General features: G+C 47.2%; 1 long non-coding RNA gene across 1 annotated transcript in view; it reads right to left on the reverse strand.

The window, feature by feature from the left end:
• Positions 1-15872: 15872 nt before the first annotated feature.
• LOC134957098 (uncharacterized) overlaps positions 15873-18003 on the reverse strand; it is a 255859-nt gene continuing 253728 nt past the window's right edge. Inside the window, exon 2 of the long non-coding RNA XR_010186459.1 lies at positions 15873-16176. This is a non-coding gene — a long non-coding RNA (uncharacterized LOC134957098). The remainder of the gene's footprint in view (positions 16177-18003) is intronic.

The raw sequence follows: 18003 nt of genomic DNA on the forward strand, positions 1-18003 counted from the left end.
TCGCACTTCTCCAGCTTCGCCCCAAGCCGGTGGTCTCTGAGTTTCTGGAGGACTAAGCGTACATGCTTCCGATGTTCCTCCAGGGAATGGGAGAAGATTAGGATGTCATCTAAGTATACAACTAAGAATCTATCCAAATATTCCCTGAGCACATCATTCATGAAATCCTGGAAGACTGCCGGGGCATTACAGAGCCCAAAAGGCATCACCAAATATTCATAATGCCCTGAGTGGGTATTAAAGGCAGTCTTCCATTCATCCCCCTCTCTTATTCGGATTAGATTGTACGCACCGCGTAGGTCAATCTTAGAAAAAATGGTGGCAGTACGAAGCTGGTCAAACAGGACCGAAATGAGAGGCAGTGGGTATGAGTTTTTAATCGTGATACGGTTCAATTCCCTGAAGTCGATGCAGGGTCGCAACGAACCGTCCTTTTTACCCACGAAGAAGAACCCCGACCCAACTGGAGACTGTGAAGGTCTGATAAATCCCTTAGCCAAGTTCTCCTGAATGTACTCTGCCATAGCCTGAGTCTCAGGACGTGACAGGGAGTACAACCTGCTCTTGGGAAGCTTAGCATTTGGCAACAAATCAATGGCACAGTCATAGGGGCGATGGGGAGGTAGTACCTCTGCAACTTTTTTGGAGAACACGTCCGCAAAATCTGCATAACACCCTGGCAATCCTGGCAAACTTAGCTGCGAGAGCCTGACTGGAAGGCTCAAGCAACTCCTGAAACAATCAGTACCCCAACTAAGAATCTCCCCAGAGACCCAGTCAAATTGAGGATTGTGGGCCCTTAACCAGGGTAACCCCAACACCAATGGGGCAAAAGTACAGACAGTCACATAAAAGGACAATTTTTCAGAGTGTGTGGCTCCAATAAACAAAGAAATCTGGCTAGTGCAAGAGGTAATTTTACCTTGGGATAATGGTTCCCCGTTTAACCCACAAATCTCAATTTCCGATGCCAAGGGTACTAAGGGAACAGAGTGTTTCAGGGCGAATTGGCGGTCCATAAAAACCCCGTCGGCCCCACTGTCCACAAAGGCCTCAGTCTTGACAGTTTGACCGAGGATCTTCAAGGTCACCGGAATGATAAAAGTCTTCTTGGGAAATTCTGACTTCTGGCCTGACAGGATATTTCCCATCACCCTCAGGCCCTGAAGTTTTCCGGCTTTTCTGGGCATGATACTACCACATGACCTTTATTCCCACAGTACAAACACAACCCCTGCTGTCTCCTCCGCGTCTTCTCACGCGAGGAGAGGCGGGTAGCCCCAATCTGCATAGGCTCCTCAGAAAATTCCTCAGAGTCTGAGGTTCCCTTGGGAAGGAAGGAAACCTCAGTCTCCCTTTCAAGCCTACGCTCTCTCAGCCGTCTATCCACCTGGATGGATAACTGCATGAGCTGATCCAAGCTATCAGGCAAGGGATATTGTACCAGTTGGTCCTTTATCTGGTTAGAAAGACCTCTTCGGTACTGGTGTCTCAGGGCTGGGTCATTCCACTGGGTATCATGGGCCAACCTCCGAAACTCCGTACAGTAAACCTCAACTGGCCTTCGCCCTTGCTTAAGGATCGAAATCTGAGCCTCGGCTGAGGCCGTCTTGTCAGGGTCATCATACAACATGCCCAGTGCCGTAAAAAAAGCATCAACACTTTTAAGCGAAGGACAGTCAGGTTGCAACCCATATGCCCAGACCTGTGGGTCTCCTCGTAGCAAGGAAATCACTATGCCCACCCGCTGAATCTCCGACCCAGAAGACTGAGGCCTAAGCCGGAAGTATAGCTTGCAGCTCTCCTTGAAACAAAAGAACTGCGAGCGATCTCCAGAAAAACGATCCGGGAGATTTACTTTCGGCTCCTTAACCCCTGCAGGTGCTGCTGCTGCGGGAGCTCTGCCAGCAGCCTGGGAGGTGTGCATTTTAATGGACAAATCATTAAATTGTCGAGTCAGGACCTGCACCTGATCGACCACCTGTTGCAACGTATTTTGAGGGGTATGCTCCATATTCCCACAAAATTTCAACAGGAGTATTAGGCTGCTGAATATGTTATGCACACCAGTGCCTGCAGGAAAGTACTGGTGTCAGAACTGTTATGCACTCCAGTGTCTGCAGGAATGTACTGGTGTTTGAACTGTTATGCAAAACAAATGGACTCACAGACAAACTGGGGAATATGACATAACGTACACAGAAGGTGATAGGGTAACAAAATACACACAAAGTGAACAGAGAAGCCCAGAGGCTAAGGAACTGGGTATCTCCCTTGTATTAGAACTGCACAGATGGAAAAAGCAAGATGTTGTGTTTTAATACGTAGAGAACCCGAAATGCTGTTGCTAAGGGCAACAGCAAAACCCTAAAGGGTTACCAACGGGTGTGGCAGTAAACTCCTTGGTCAGAGATGGAATGATAGACACAAGGAGAGTCTCCACAATCCTGATTCTCACTTGCAGTGCACAGGTTTTAGCTTACTGCCACTAAACTGACCCCTGACACCTAGCACAGTGAGACAGGATTAGACAGGCAAGTCTTAGAATACAGCCGCAAACTTGCTAAGTTCACAGAGTAGTACAGAACCCCAGCAAGCTAAACGACTGACTCCAGTCTTACTGCTAGGTCTGGATTGGCAGAGTGTAATACCAAATCCCCAGGCCTATTTGCAGTAAGCAACAAACAAATACAAAGCTACACAGTACTGGCTAACTTTCATGAACTGACTAACCAACAAAGATTCAGCAGCATCTGCTTACCCTGAAAAGAGGCCTTATAAAGCAGGTGCTGTCCACGCCCCACTCAGACCTCACAGACTGTGAGCACAAAAACCAGCACCGGATCCCCTGCCGTGCACAGAGCCTATAACCACTGCACAGCAAAAGACCCGAACCGGATTATCAGCTGCGCTCAGGTTACTCCACTAGCACTTGTCCCCCGGTTGCCATGACGACGTGGCAGCACAGGGCAGGAGACCCTAACAGACAGGCATCCAGTGACACGAGCCAATACTGGTGGTGACAAATCTGGGGAGGATAGGTAGATTTGAGTATCATCAGCGTACAAATGATACTGAAATCCAAAGGAGCTGATTAGTTTACCAAGAGAGGAGGTATAGATTGAGAAAAGCAGAGGACCTAAGACTGAGCCTTGCTGTACTCCAACTGATAGAGGTAGAGAAGAGGAGGTAGAATCAGAGAAGTGAACACTGAAAGAGCGATTAGATAGGTAGGATGAGAACCAAGAAAGGGCTGTGTCCTGAAGACCTAGGGATTGTAGTGTTTGTATGAGAAGAGAGTGGTCAACAGTGTCAAAAGCAGCAGAGAGATCTAGAAGAATAAGTAGTGTGTAATGGCCTTTTGATCTAGCAGTGACTAGATCATTCACTACTTTGGTCAGTGCCGTCTCTGTGGAGTGTTGGGCACGAAAGCCTGACTGAAGTGGGTCCAATAAGTTGTGCGAGTTAAGAAAGTGTGTAAGGCGAGTGTAGGCAAGCCTCTCAAGTAGCTTGGAGGGACTGGGTAGCTGAGAAATTGGACGGTAGTTAGAGAGTGTGTTTGGGTCAGAGTTGTGTTTTTTTAGAATGGGAGTAATGACTGCATGTTTAAACAGAGAGGGAAAGATACCAGTAGAGAGAGAGAGATTACAGATTTTAGTTAAGGTTGGGATAAGCACAGGAGACAAAGTTTTACTGACCTGTGAGGGTATAGGATCAAGAGGAGAGGTAGTGGAGTAGGAGGATGAAAAGAGTGTTGATACTTCATCTTCACTTGTGCGATCAAATGAAGAGAAAGTGCCAGAGGGTTCAGGTAGGGAATTGAGCAGGTCACTGGCTGAGTTAGAGCATACCATTTCATCTCGGATTTTATCAATCTTATCCTTGAAGTAGGAAGCAAGTTCTTGTGCACGGATAGTAGCTAGTGGGGGAGGTGAGGGAGGGTAAAGAAGTGATTTAAATGTATTAAAATGTCACTTGGGGTTGTTGGCATGATAAGAGATGAGAGATTGGAAATATGTTTGTTTGGCAGTGTCCAGGGCCTGACGATAGGAGTGGTAGGTAGTCTTATATGTGAGAAAGTCACTTGGATTCTGAGATTTCCGCCACTGACGTTCTACTTTACTTGACAGTTTTTGTAAGTGTCTTGTTGATTTAGAGTGCCATGGTTGGCATCTAAGCCTACGTGGAGTGTGATGGGTAGCTGGAGCCACTTCATCAAGGGCACTCTCTAGGGTCTGTGTATGCACCTAAGTTCCGTTAGTAATCATGTCAGCTGCTCTTGAGTCTGGAGCTGGTGTGAAGGCATAGCTGCATATGACTCAGAATACCGGCGGATAGTCGCATAGGACTTATGTTCGATGTAGGCCTTCGGAATTGTGACTGCATTATGTTTGACTAAGGGGTCCATGTACTAAGTGAAGAAACAGGTAAAAGCACTAAAGCATACCTCCCAACTTTGGTGCCAGGAGATTTGGGAAACTGCGTGCACTGAAGGCACATGCACGCCCTTACAGGGATGGAGCCAGAGCCGGATAAACAATGGGGCGGGTGGAGCTGCAGCTCCAGGCCTCCCATTGAAAATAGGCCCAAAGCAAAGTAACAGCATTGACAGGAAAAAAGCAAAATTCCTGTCACAGACTGCCAGCGGCCATCCTCTCTCCCAGGGGCGTAGCTACACCTTTGGGGGCCCCATAGCACAATTTCCACAGGGCCCCCAGCGCCCCGCCCATCCTCCCTCCCCCTTCCCCGGCCACAGATTACTTACGTAGGGATCAGTCTCTCAACCTCTTTCCCCCAAACCGATGGTGGACAGACAGCGGGTGGAGCCGGAGTGCGGGCGGCAACCTCTTTCCCCCAATCCGTTGGTGGACAGACAGCGGTTGGAGCCGGAGTGCGGGCGGCAACCTCTTTCCCCCGATCCGATGGTGGACAGACAGCGGGTGGAGCCGGAGTGCGGGCGGCATGCTGGCTACTCTGCAGGACCACTCGGCCTTGCTCTGTTCTCTCTCCTCACTGACTTAAACAGGAAGGAGGCAGGGCTGTGGTCCGGGGATGTCCCTGCAAGCACAGCCTCGCTTCCTCCCAGCATCTGACTGTGAGGAGAGACGGAGCGGCCAGGAGAGAAGTTAAATAAAATGCAGCACAAATAGGTGCAGGGCCCCAGAGACAGCCAGGGCCCCATAGCAGCTGCACTCCCTGCACCTATGGTAGCTACGCCCTTGCTTTTTCCCATGCCCCGCCTCCTGCTGCTTCAGCACTCTCACCTGAGATCTCGTGGAGCCGTGCAGGCAGTGTGCTGGCTTCCCCTCCCCATCTCCTCCTGTCTCTCCTTCAATTGGGATCCAGCTGTCACTCACAGTCCCAAGTTACATACACAGACTGTATGGGGAGCTACTGCTTCATGTAGCCTGTAAGTTTAATGGCTTCTTGATTAGTGCTTGTATACTGTTTGTGTGTTGTGTGTGTAGTGTGTACTGTGTGTGTGTGTGTGTGTACTTTGTGTTTATATGTGGCAGTGGTGGTGTTTGTATGTAGTGTGTGTGTGTGTGTGTGTGTGTGTGTGTGTGTGTGTGTGTGTGTGTGTGTTTGTGTGTGTGTGTGTGTGTGTGTGTAGTGTGTACTGTGTGTGTGTACTCTATGTGTGTATAGTGTGTACTCCGTGTGTATGTGCTCGTGGAGATGTGCGTGTGTTCTTTGTGTGTGTGTGTGTGTGTGTGTGTGTGTTATGTGTACTCTATATGTGTATATGTGATGGTGTGTGTGTGTGTGTACTTTATATGTGTGTGTGTGTAATGTTTGTATATATGTGGTAGTGGGGGTGTTTGTGTGTACTTTATGTGTGTGTGTGTGTGTGTGTGTGACTGTGTGTGCACTGTGTGTGTATATGTGGCAGTGGGGGTGTTTGTGTGTAGTGTGTGTGTGTATTGTGTACTGTGTGTGTACTCTGTGTGTGTAGTGTGTGCTCTGTGTTTACGTGATGGTGGAGGTGTGTGTGTGGTATGTGTACTCTATATGTGTATATGCGATGGTGAGTGTGTGTGTACTTTATGTGTGTGTAATGTGCACTGTTTTTGTATATGTGGTGGTGGGGGTGTATGTGTGTACTTTATGTGTGTGTGTGTACTTTGTGTGTGTAGTATGTACTGTGTGTGTATATGTGGAGGTGGGGGTGTATACTTTATGTGTGTGTATAGTGTGTGTGTGTGTGTGTGTGTGTGTGTATATGATGGTGAGTGTATGTGTACTTTGTGTGTATAGTGTGTACTGTTTGTGTATATATGTGGTGGTGAGGGTGTGTGTATAGTGTGTACTCTGTGTATATGTGGAGGTGGGGGTGTATACTTTATGTGTGTGTGTAGTATGTGCTGTGTGTGGGTGTATATATGGTGGTGAGTGTGTGTGTACTTTGTGTGTAGTGTGTACTGTTTGTGTATATATGTGGTGGTTGGGGTGTGTGTGTAGTGTGCACTTTGTGTGTGTATATGTGGTGATGTGGGGACGTAAATGTGTTAGTGGGCACTGGGATGTTGAAATTGATCAATGAATGAGTGCTAGGTGGGGGTAGTTAATGGGTGCTGCTGTGTGAGTGTAATAATGGGTGCTGCTGTGTGTGTTGTAAGGGGTGCTACTGTGTAAGTGTAGTATCGGGTGCTGCTGTGTGAGTGTAGCATCGGGTGCTGCTGTGTGTGTAGTAAGGGGTGCTGCTGTGTGTGTGTAGTAATGGGTGCTGCTGTGTGAGTGTAGTAAGGGGTGCTGCTGTATGAGTGTAGCAACGGGTGCTGCTGTGTGTAGTAATGGGTGCTGCTGTGTGTGTAGTAAGGGGTGCTGCTGTGAGTGTAGTAAGGGGTGCTGCTGTATGAGTGTAGTAATGGGTGCTGCTGTGTATGTAGTAATGGGTGCTGCTGTGTCTTTGTAGTAAGGGGTGCTGCTGTGTTAGTGTAGTAACGGGTGCTGCTGTGTGTGCAGTAACAGGTGCTGCTGTGTGAATGTAGTAAGGGGTGCTGCTGTGTGAGTGTAGTAATGGGTGTTGCTATGTTAGTGTAGTAATGGGTGTTGCTGTGTGTGTAGTAACAGGAGCTGCTGTGTGTGTAGTAATGGGTGCTGCTGTGTGTGAGTAGTAACGGGTGCTGCTGTGTGTCTGTAGTAAGGGGTGCTGCTGTGTAGTAATGGGTGCTGCTGTGTGAGTGTACTAATGGTTTCTGCAGTGTCAGTGTGTTTGAGTGTAGTAATGGGTGCTGTGGTGTCAGCGTAGTAACAAGATCGGCGGTGTGAATGTAGTAACAGGTGCTGCGATGTGAGTGTAGTAATGGGTGCAGCTGTGTGAGTGTAGTATTGGGTGTTGCTATGTGAGTGTAGTAAGGGGTGCTGCTGTGTGAGTGTAATAAGAGATGCTGCTATGTGAGTGTATTTAAGGGTGCTGCTGTGTTAGTGTAGTAATGGGTGTTGCTGTGTGTGTAGTAATGGGAGCTGCTGTGTGTGTAGTAGTAATGGGTGCTGCTGTGTGTGCAGTAATGGGTGCTGCTGCTGTGTGTATAGTAACGGGTGCTGCTGTGTTTGTGTAGTTAGGGGTGCTGCTGTGTGAGTGTAGTAATGGTTTCTGCGGTGTCAGTGTGTTTGAGTGTAGTAATGGGTGCTGTGGTGTCAGCGTAGTAACGGGTTCTGCGGTGTGAATGTAGTAACAGGTGCTGCGGTGTGAGTGTAGTAAGGGGTGCTGCTGTGTGAGTGTAATAAGGGATGCTGCTGTGTGAGTGTATTTAAGGGTGCTGCTGTGTTAGTGTAGTAATGGGTGTTGCTGTGTGTGTAGTAACGGGAGCTGCTGTGTGTGTAGTAATGGGTGCTGCTGTGTGTGTAGTAATGGGTGCTGCTGCTGTGTGTATAGTAACGGGTGCTGCTGTGTTTGTGTAGTAAGGGGTGCTGCTGTGTGAGTGTATTAAGGGATGCTGCTGTGTTAGTGTAGTAATGGGTGTTGCTGTGTGTGTAGTAATGGGAGCTGCTGTGTGTGTAGTAATGGGTGCTGCTGTGTGAGTGTAGTAGTGGGTGTCACTGTGTGAGTGTAGTAAGGGGTGCTGCTGTGTGAGTGCATTAAGGGGTGCTGCTGTGTGAGTGTATTAAGGGATGCTGCTGTGTTAGTGTAGTAATGGGTGTTGCTGTGTGTGTAGTAATGGGAGCTGCTGTGTGTGTAGTAATGGGTGCTGCTGTGTGTGTAGTAATGGGTGCTGCTGTGTGTGTAGTAATGGGTGCTGCTGTGTGTGTAGTAAGGGATGCTGCTGTGTGAGTTTACTAATGGTTTCTGCGGTGTCAGTGTGTTTGAGTGTAGTAATGGGTGCTGTTGTGTCAGCGTAGTAACGGGTTCTGCGGTGTGAATGTAGTAACAGGTGCTGTGGTGTGAGTGTAGTAATGGGTGCAGCTGTGTGAGTGTAGTGATGGGTACAGCTGTGAGTGTAGTAGTGAGTGTCGCTGTGTGAGTGCAGTAACAGGTGCTGCTGTGTGTTTGTAGTAAGGGGTGCTGCTGTGTGAGTGTAGTAAGCGGTGCTTCTATGTGAGTGTAGTAAGGGGTGCTTCTATGTGTGTGCAGTAACAGGTGCTGCTGTGTGAGTGTATTAAGGGGTGCTTCTGTGTTAGTTTAGTAATGGGTGTTGCTGTGTGTGTAGTAATGGGTGCTGCTGTGAGTGTAGTAATGGGTGCTGCTGTGTGTGTGTAGTAACGGGTGCTGCTGCGTGAGTGTAGTAATGGTTTCTGCGGTGTCAGTGTGTTTGAATGTAGTAATGGGTGCTGTGGTGTCAGCGTAGTAACGGGTTCTGCAGTGTGAATGTAGTAACAGGTGCTGTGGTGTGAGTGTAGTAATGGGTGCAGCTGTGTGAGTGTAGTAGTGGGTGTCGCTGTGTGAGTGTAGTAATGGGTGCCACTGGTCATGCCCCTCCACATCACTAATCACACCCCTGGCGGCGGCATGTAATAGGCCCTTTGTATATTTTAGCTCCAGGCCCATATGGACCTTAATCTGGCACTTGGTGGAGCCTCAGGTGAAAGAGAGTGGGGCATTGCGGCTTCCCTGTTTGTGTCACTATGGGGGCGTCCTCAGGCTCTCTCTGCATGCACATGGTATCTATTCCCCCGCTGCTCTGTAGCAGAGCAACGGTGACAGTGCTCCCCCCCCCCCAGCTCTTCCCTCAGCAGGACATTACGGCCCCTGGGTTGGATAGCAGACGGCCTGTGTGTGGGACAGTGGGTCTTTTCCAGAATAACAGGACTGTCCCGCTGAATGCGGAACCGTTGGGAGGACTTCTCAAAATGAAACATGGTGATGTTGCCCATAGCAACCAATCAGATTCTGTCTATCATTTCTCTATTGCATCCTAGAAAAGTATAGACATAATCTGATTGGTTGCTATGGACAACATCATCCCTTTTCAATTTTAGATGCTTTAGTAAATATACCCCTCAGTGTCTACAACCTACTAGTGCTAATAGCAGGCTGCAATATTGCGCTGCATCTGGGTCACTCAGTGCACACCTACTGTAGGGTTCAGTATGATTTACCGGCGCACGGGAATGCCGCCTGTCAATATCCCAACAGCGGCATCTTTCTCGCCAGAATACCGGCAGCGGGACGAGCGCGAAGATTGCTCCGGGATTCTGGCTGCCAGCTGGCGAGATTCCGACGTAGGTATCCTGACCGCCGGGATCCCGACAACCGGCAAATTAAATGCATCCCCTACTGTATGGCAGCGTAAAGTGTCCCGGGTGTTACTAAGAGTAGAGGTCACTTACCGTCAGATGTCTTCTCCAGCACCGACTGGGTATGGTATAGAAGATCTACAGTAAGTAGATAGACAGTCATTAGGTCGACCACACATGGTCGACATGCATTAGGTCGACAGGGACAAAAGGTCAACAGGGTCAAACGGTCAACATGCAAAAGATAGACAGTAGAAAAGGTTGACGGTAAAAAAGTCAACATGGAAATGGTCAACACAAAAAATGTAGACAAAAGTTTATTACAGTTTTTTGGGTGTCATTTCGTATTTTTCATCATCTTTGACCACAATCACTGTAAACGTGTACCCATGTGGGCTCGCTTCGCTCACCGTGCTTCAGGTTACTATTCCCAGAGTCGGTTCTGGGACTCCAGGTCGACAACAAAAAGGTTGACAGACCTTAGGTCGACAGGAACAAGGTCGACATGGAAAAAGGTCGACATGCATTTTTATGTTTTTTTGGTGTCGTTTTCTTCGTAGAGTGATCGGGAACCCCAATTAGTGCACCGCGTCCCCTCGCATGGCTTCGCTCCGCTCCGCTTCCCTCGGCACAGATTACCGTTCCAATCGTAGTCCACGTGGATCGTTAAGTATGAAAAGGTTCCAAAAAAGAAAAAAAATGTGAAAAACTCATGTCGACCTTTTCCCATGTCGACCTTGTTCCTGTCGACCCTTTGTCCATGTCGACCTTTTGTCCATGTCGACCTAAGGTGTGTTGACCAATTGGCGTCGACCTAAGGTGTGTCGACATTTTTGTTGTCGACCTGGAGTCCGGATACCTCAGAGTCCATGTGGATGGTAAATCAAGCAAAAGTTGAAAATCCGAAACCCCAAAAAAAACTTCTGTCGACCATTGTCACGTCGACCTTTCGTACCTGTCGACCTTAAGCTGCAACTGCACGCTGGGAGAGAGGTGAGGCACACATGCAATACTCTCAGGCGCAAGGGGTCTCAGCAGCGGTAGCAAGCGGATCAGAAGCGGCTTTATCTCCGCGCTAAGTGGGGTTTTAGTACATAGACCCCTTACAATCAGGCTGTAAATACATGAGAAAGCTTACCAGGCAGTGGGTATGAATAAGAGCAGTTGTAGGTATATTGGGGAGAGCGCCTGGGATGTTATTTGTTATCCAAGTGCATGACCCATCCTCTGATTCATAAAAAAGTATATGGCCCCAAGAGACAAGTTGAAAGTAAAAAAAAAAAAAAAAATCTTTTTCTTTTTTTTGTTAAAAAGTTGGTCAAGTCTAAAGAATCCCACCCAGGCCTTTCCTATCCGGGGTCCCCCTATAGTCAGTCCATTGAAGTATGCAACCTCTTCAGACCTTCTGAGTCCTTTTCATTGAGTAACAAAAGATCGTCATGTGGGTGAAGGGTCCCGTACACGAACAATATCTGGAATTTCTATTCGGACAGGGGGCCTCCTTACAAACTGCCTTGGAGACAAATGTGTCTTCGAAAATTCAGCTAAAATGGATAATATTATAATGGAGGTGCTGTCACGTAAGAGGCCGAAATCCAAGTGTGGATTGGAAATGAAATGAGCTGCAAATATACTTTTATCGTTTGTAATAAGGGTAAAGAATGCAACTGGCACACATGTAAGCAGGGGTTAAAGTGAACTGGAACGGGGCGGAACTGCGTTCCGTCAGTTCCACTTGGAGATCAGCGATCAGGTCTGAATTAGCCCCTGATGGCCTCCATACAGATTAAGCATTCCCTGCTAGCCTCTGCTGAATTTCTGCAGATTTTGCACACATGCGCTTTTATTTGTGGCAGTATTGGTAGCCTGCAATCCTTTCCTATGGCATCACACGCTTAAGTCCACTGTAGCAAATTCTTGTATTAGGGCCCTCATTCCGAGTTGTTCGCTCGCAAGGCGATTTTAGCAGTATTGCACACGCTAAGCCGCCGCCTACTGGGAGTGAATCTTAGCTTCTTAAAATTGCGAACGAAAGATTTGCAATATTGCAATTACACATCTCGTAGCAGTTTCAGAGTAGCTTCAGACTTACTCGGCATCTGCGATCAGTTCAGTGCTTATCGTTCCTGGTTTGACGTCACAAACACACCCAGCGTTCGCCCAGACACTCCTCCGTTTCTCCAGCCACTCCCGCGTTTTTTCCGGAAACGGTAGCGTTTTTTCCCACACGCCCATAAAACGGCCTGTTTCCGCCCAGTAACACCCATTTCCTGTCAATTACACTACGATCGCCTGAGCGAAGAAAAAGCCGTGAGTAAAAATCCAAACTTCATAGCAAATTTACTTGGCGCAGTCTCAGTGCGGACATTGCGCATGCGCACTAAGCGGAAAAACGCTGCGATGCGAAGACATTTTCTGAGCGAACGACTCGGAATGACCTCCTAGGTATGATCTTCAGAAGCATATCTTCATTATCCATTAGGCAACCTCAGCTCTTGCTTAGGGCCCAGTGGAAATGGAAGGACCCAGATTACCCTAACTTTTTGTTTTTCTTGTGCAAGTTGAAATACGATGGATCTGAACCGAGTATAATGTGTATGGCCCCATGGTGGTCTAAATCTGGTTCTGATTATAAGGACCATATAAGGCATACTTGCCTACTCTCCCGGAATGGCCGGGAGGCTCCCGAAAATCGGGTGACCCACCCGGCCCCCCGGAAAAGCAGGCAAGTCTCCCGATTTTGCAGGTCCCCCCCCCTGACCGGCCGCCCACTTAGTGAGTAAAGTGGGTGGTCCGGGCAGTCGATGACGCAATTCGTGCTGAATCGCATCATTATAGCCACGCCCCCTGCTGTATAATGTCGGTAATCGCGGCATTACAGAGCAGGGGGCGTGGCTTAAATGATGTGTCAGAAAAGCCCTGCCCCATTCCCCCTCCGCACCACCCCCGTTCCGCCTCCGCCCCGCCCCTATTCATGTCATATGCCTGCCCCGCCCCCCTGTTGAGCCGACCTGGCTGCTCTCTCCCGGAGAGAGCAGCCAGGATGTCGGCATGTATGATATAAGGTGCCCAAACTATCAAATTGACTTGACTTCCCACATTTCTGGGAAAGGGAGTGGCCACTCCAGAGATATGGTTGTCGCTGCAGCTGAGTTTGGTTTGGTAAGATGAGGGCATCGTTGGCCATTGCCGCGATGATAATCGCATATGTACTATTGCGAAGGACAGCTCTTCCGATAAGAGCTGTCCTTCACGATCTCCGGCGGGCCTTGGACTTCCTGGTTTATGATCCGGGAGACGTTCTGCGCATACTCAGAGTGACGAAGTGACCGTGGGACATGCTGGGAGCAATCCAATCCCTCACACCAGCGCTGCGGAGAGAAGCCCATAGGCTTCTTCCCCTCCACAGCGAATCCCTAGTGGCCCTCTGATAATACATTCGGAAAATGTGGTAAAAGGGAGATTTACCGCATTTTCCGTTTAGTACATCCCGTGCATGGTCTGTTTTGTTTCAATTGAAAATGCTGGCATGTGCGCTTTGCAGTATTCATAACAAGGTAACACAGGGCAGCTTATCAGTTGCTGAAGTGTTTATTACATAAGTGTTGTCCGTTACTTGAGTGGCACAAAGTGGATGGGTAATAGCTTCGCAGATGATACCAGTTCTGTTCATACATGGCTGAAGCCCTACAAGTCAGTACAATAGGCAACATATTAGCCAATGTTGGGCCAGAAGCTCTCACCTTTGGCCACCTTAGGACAGTTCTTTACTTGCTGGCTGTCCCTACTTTTTAGGAAATGCCTCCTGTAATTGAAATATATTGTACGCTTACAGTATTTTGATCTGTATGCACTTGTAAAGGTCAATTCAAATAGGGGCAAATTGTGGGTGATGCATGCTATGTGCTGTTGTGATGGCATTGGAATGACAGCAATGGGACCTTGAATTCACCTCCTAAAGTGTGCATTTTAATGTACAGCTGCATATTAAAATACGTGACTCAGGAGCTTCTGTGAGTGCGGGTGATGCCACAGTGCACCACCAGCATTGCACCTTATTGAATTGCCCAACAGTATCAGGTGGTATATGAAAGAGATATGATGAAAGGATTGCTTCACATAAAATGAAACTATTTTTACCTAGGGGCTGCATGGCTACAGCATCCCCCCTAAAATCCAGCACTCTCCTGTGAACTTCCAGTATGTGGATTAGCATGGCCTCCCGCTAATCACACGTCAGACAAGCAGTCCCAGGGGGAGCAGATTTCTCCCCCCGCGACTGCCAGTGCAGACTGCCATTAGCTGAAAGTGCTTCCAATGGAATGCCACTTCTGCTCATATTACAGAAGCCTTATTCAGATCCTAGGGACTGCAGCTGATGCAGCCCCAAGGCAATGCTATTTTTACTGTACAGTTTGAGTGTGCTCCCCCGAGTTCTGTTTTTCATGGATGACCAATGTATAGCGGATGAAACGCATGCAGCAGCTGAGGCGTCAGGCTGAAACCCCCCATTATAAAACAGTAGGAACTGTCGCTGGCTTGCACACTAATTTATTTTATCTCAAAACTCAATTCCCCAATTAAAGCCTTCAATTCAAAACAATAGTTCACCAACCCATCACTTACCTTACCTGCATATTTATCAAAACTGCTGTCCCTGTACATGAAAGTCAAAGCACCTGCGGTCATTTTTTACTATATCACATGTGATAAACCCCGGAGGTTATATTCGTTGGCTTTTTTGACGATAGATTCCCCATGCCTCTGGAAGTTGAAGGTTATTTGACAAACATCATGGGTGTACCTCCGCCACAATACTGGTTCTGCTATCGCTGCCTCAGAATGGCAATAACAGAAAAAAATACGGAAAAAAATATATTTATTCTTTGAATAAAACATTTTTTCAATGTTTAAAAATTTGAAAATTTTTCGAATATATTTTTAAAATTATTATTTTTTAATTATTATTATATTTTTTTCCATGACTGGAATTGACATTGCAGATTTGGGCTTTCAGTTGCGCAGCACAGGGTCACCCTTGCAAAAATTTGTGCAGTGGGAAGTTAACTCTTACTTTTCTGGACCATTACTGCTGAAACAGCTCAGTATCTCTAAGGGGTAAATTTATCAAGATGGGAGTTCTATTTTAGATGGGATGTTGTCCATAGCAACCAATCAGATTACAGGTACTTCTAGAAGGTGCTAGATAAATGAGAAGTTGAATCTGATTGGTTGCTATGGGAAACATCACATCTTAAAAAGAACTCCCATCTTAGTAAATGTAACAGTTAATTACAGTGATAATTATTTTTTTTAATCCATTCCATTAAAAATAAATCATTGTTGAGGCTTTTATACATTGATCTTTAAAAATTGTCACATGCAATATTCAGGTAGACCTGTTTCTTTATTAATAGTCACTTCCAGTTCTTATCAGTTCCCGTATAGTTGCTGTGGGATATTTTGCTAATCTATAAATAAAATAAAATATACTAAAAAAAAAAAAAAAATATCTAGTTCCTGAAAATGCAGACTTGATAAAGCATTAGTTCTAACTGATGACATCACTAATCTTTGTTTATATTATAACCCTATAATTTACAGGATTCTAATCACACGCTTGTGTTGTGTATATTAATTGTAAACGTGCATACAGTATCTGGCTGTCCCTCTGTCGTGACCTAGGTAATTGCTTTGTTGCTATAACATGATCTGGGGGCCTACTTAATCCGAACTATACATTACTGTAAATTGCCCTCAATGAACATGTCACATAGTAGTAATTATAGATAATAGAAGCAATGTTTAACTGCGATATAAAGCCTAAGTTATATCGCATGTACATATTTAACGATTTGCCTTTCATAGTAATAGGATACACAGCTAGTCAAACAATGTCACTTAGTTGTGAAGTCAGAATCCTTCTCGCCGGCAGCCATCCTTGGTGGCATCTGTCTGTGTGGGATATAAACACGCGCGGTGATACTGGCTCCACTCTGTTTGTCTGAGTCCCGTACAATATATGCAAATTCTTCAAAAATAAAATTCGAAAGCAGTTTCCAAACTTTTATTGTAATGACCTCTCGCTGGGAAGTATACGCACGCCATGTAATGAGGAGTACTGGAAGGGTAAGACGTCGGAAGATAGGAAGGCTACCCCCCACTGCTTTCTATGCATGGAGACACGGTCAGGGTATTTGCAATAGACTTTATTTAGCTTACAAGTCAGCTCGTTTATACAATTGTGGAACGTTAAAGCTCCCAGTTGCAGACGACAAGGCAGCAAGTCAGTACACGGGAATCAGCGAGAAAAATACCAGATCCTCAACCCAGTTGAAGAAGTGTTGCGCTCTCCTTTGCTCATGCCATCCGGTCTTTCTACAGGCAGAATTACTCTTTAAATGGAAGGGATTATGCCGTTTTCTCGCTTTTCTGGTTGCAGATGCCCATCAGGAGCTTAGTGTCAGTCCTCCCACTGTCCGAGGCTTACAGTATCAGCTGAAAGACATCAAGCCAGGATTAACCCCACAAAGCTCAAAAGTTATTGTCTGATAAAAGGATATATTTTGTCATGTTTTATGATCATCTGGCAATCATTGGTGCCTAGGGCTGACATTTCATATATAGGGGGTCATTCCAACCGGATCGCACACTGCGCTTCTTCGCAGCCGTGCGATCAAGTCGAAACTGCGCATGCGTGGCGGCCGCATTGCGCAGGCGCATCGTTGCCTGGTGACGGCTGTCGTCGGGCAGCGACGCCGCTAACGAAGAAAGCGGTTACAGCGGCGACCGCAAGAAGATTGACAGGAGGAAGGCGGAACCGGGCGTCAACTCATCGTTTTCTGGGCGTGGAGATCCAAACGCAGGCGTGTCCAGGCGTTTGGAAGGCGGATGTCTGACGTCAATTCCGAGACCTGCAACGCTGGATTGATCGCAAAGGGTAAGTAACTCTTACCCTGGTATTGTTCTACACAAAAAATTTTTTTGCATAGCAGGGCTGCACAAGCGAACGCAGCCTTGCTATGAAAAAATACACTCCGCCATAGACGGCGTCTAGTTGATCGCATGGGCTGCAAAAAGTTGCAGCGCGCGATCAACTCGGAATGACCCCCCATAGTTCTTAATCATACTCATCTACCTTTATTTCTTTCCCTGTGCTGGGTGTTTTGGATGGTAGATACAGGCAGGGGCCTCAAAAGCAGGGTAAAAAGTACCTGGGCCGGGTGTAGGGAGTTTAGGGAAGCCATAACCAGGACTAATGCAAAGCCGCAACCACACCACCCCTAGTAAGTATGTATTAGGGATAGTTACACCAGGATGGAGTGTAGCCACCCACCCTCCCCTCTAACGGTTCTGGTATGAATGGTCGACCATGTTAAGGTCGACATTCATTAGGTCGACCACTATTGGTTGACATAGACATGGTCGACATTGACTAATAGTCGACACATGAAAATGGTCGACGCATGACAGGTCAACACATGAAAATGTCAACATGATTTTTTAAAAACTGTTTTTGGTGTAATTTTTTCAGTAACATGACCACGAACCTCAATTAGTGTACCGCGTCCCCTTGCATGGCTCGCTACCGTTCCCAATCATAGTCCACATTGATGGTAAAGTATGAAAAGTTAAAAATCCAATTTAAAAAAAAAAAAGCCATGTCAACCTTTTCATGTGTCGACCTGTCCTGTGTCAACCATTTTGTGTTGACCATTTGTCCATGTCGACCATGCCAATGTCGACCAATAGTGGTCGACCTAATGACTGTCGACTTTAACATGGTTGACCATCCAAACCGATACCCCCTGTAACTAGGTCCTCCTGATGGCTTGATGGAACCTGATGTTAGTGGCTACTGTAGGGGGCGGGGTGGGTGTATCGCGTCATTATGGCCCCTTGGTTAGATCGGTACCATCATGCCTCTGTCCCTCCCATCTCACAAAGAAGTGGGTGGGATGCGGGGGGCGACCTGCTGTCCCTGGAGTCCCAACATTTGTGAATCTCCTGGATATTCCGGAAGAGTAATGGAGTGATGTCATTACTTTCTAGTGAATGGAAGGATGCATTCCAATGAATATTGGTTTTAGGGGGTCCTTCCGAGTTGATCGTAGCTGTGCTAAATTTAGCACAGCTACGATCATGTTCCCGGACATGCGGGGGACGCCCAGCACAAGACTAATCCGCCCCGCATGTCAGTCCGCCCCCTCCCCCCCCCGCACAAGTACAAAAGCATCGCACAGCATCACAGACCCGCAACAAAAGGGGGGTCCTCCTGAACCCAACAACTGGTGAGTCTTCCTAGCACGTACACACCCACCAACT

Source organism: Pseudophryne corroboree, chromosome 9 (assembly GCF_028390025.1).
Source record: "Pseudophryne corroboree isolate aPseCor3 chromosome 9, aPseCor3.hap2, whole genome shotgun sequence".
NCBI classification, from domain to species: Eukaryota; Metazoa; Chordata; class Amphibia; order Anura; family Myobatrachidae; genus Pseudophryne; species Pseudophryne corroboree.